Raw genomic sequence first — 1,445 nt, forward strand, 5'->3', positions numbered from 1 at the left:
ACACAGACACACAGACACTCACACAGACAGACACACTCACACTCACTCAGACACACACACTCACTCAGACACACACACTGACACTCACTCAGACACCGACACTCACACTCACACAGACACACAGACACTCACACAGACAGACACACTCACACTCACTCAGACACACACACTGACACCGACACTCACACTGACACTCACACTCAGACACCGACACTCACACTCACTCAGACACCAACACTCACACTGACACTCACTCTCACTCAGACACCGACACTCACTCACTCACTCAGACTGACACTCACTCTCACTCACTCACTCACTCAGACTGACACTCACTCTCACTCAGACACCGACACTCACACTGACACTTACACTCACACACAGAGACACACACACTCACACAGACACTCACACAGACACACACGCTCATACACAGACACACAGACACACACTCACACAGACACACACGCTCACACACAAGACACTCACACTCAGACACTCACACTCACACTCAGACACACAGACACTCACACTGACACATAGACACAGACACTCACACTCACACACACACAGACACTCACACACAGACACACACACAGACACAGACACACGGTCACTCACACTCAAGACACTCACACTCAGACACAGACTCGCACACATACACACACACACAGAAGTAGCTTTCAACTCACAACACTGACGGGCTTCTCAAGCTTCAGTCCTCACTCACTGATGACAGAAACAAGACAGACGGGTTTGGCACAAATGAGAACAGAAATCAGATGCATGGGTGAATTATTCCTTAGAATTCAAAACCACTGTTGGAGTAGTTGTCATCTGAATAAAAACATCTTCAAAGCCACAATGAGGGAAATCACATGACCTATTAGACTGGGGTTCAGATTCATCTTATACACAACAGCACATGGACAAGTCCCTAAACATGCAGACGAGTAAACCATCATCATCCTCACTGCTAACACGAGCACAGAGATCTGAGGACTCAAGCTGTCTGATAGCACAGGCCGGTCTTCTTTTTTTCTTTTACTGGCAACCACACTTAACAGTGCATTACTGCCATCATCAGGTAGCTTGGATCAGAAACATTTCCTCTATCTTTTAACATTCCCCCCCCCCACATAAATAAAAAAAAAACAATAATAAAAAAACACTCCCAACTCCATTTAACTCCCAATATCCCACTGTATCCTTATTTAACCTTCAGATATAATTTCCCTTCTACCCACACTATATCAGCATCTTCTACCTCTCTATATACTCTTATCCTACATTCTCTTCATTAAACCTGTATTATTCAGAAACTGAAACAACACATTTATCGTACTATTTCCTATATCTGAGTCTAATATATTCTTTAATGTTAACTCGTTTCCTTCATTCTTCCATACTTCTTCTCTTAGCACTTCTCTTTCTTCATCATAACC

At 44.0% G+C, this 1,445-nt stretch overlaps 1 pseudogene; it reads right to left on the reverse strand.

Annotated features, from left to right (window-relative positions):
* Nucleotides 1–1,445, reverse strand: part of LOC107746714 (isoleucine--tRNA ligase, cytoplasmic-like) — a 66,185-nt pseudogene that overhangs the window by 61,547 nt on the left and 3,193 nt on the right.

The sequence above is a fragment of the Sinocyclocheilus rhinocerous genome, unplaced genomic scaffold (genome assembly GCF_001515625.1).
Source record: "Sinocyclocheilus rhinocerous isolate Xijiao unplaced genomic scaffold, SAMN03320098_v1.1 scaffold1100, whole genome shotgun sequence".
NCBI lineage: Eukaryota > Metazoa > Chordata > Actinopteri > Cypriniformes > Cyprinidae > Sinocyclocheilus > Sinocyclocheilus rhinocerous.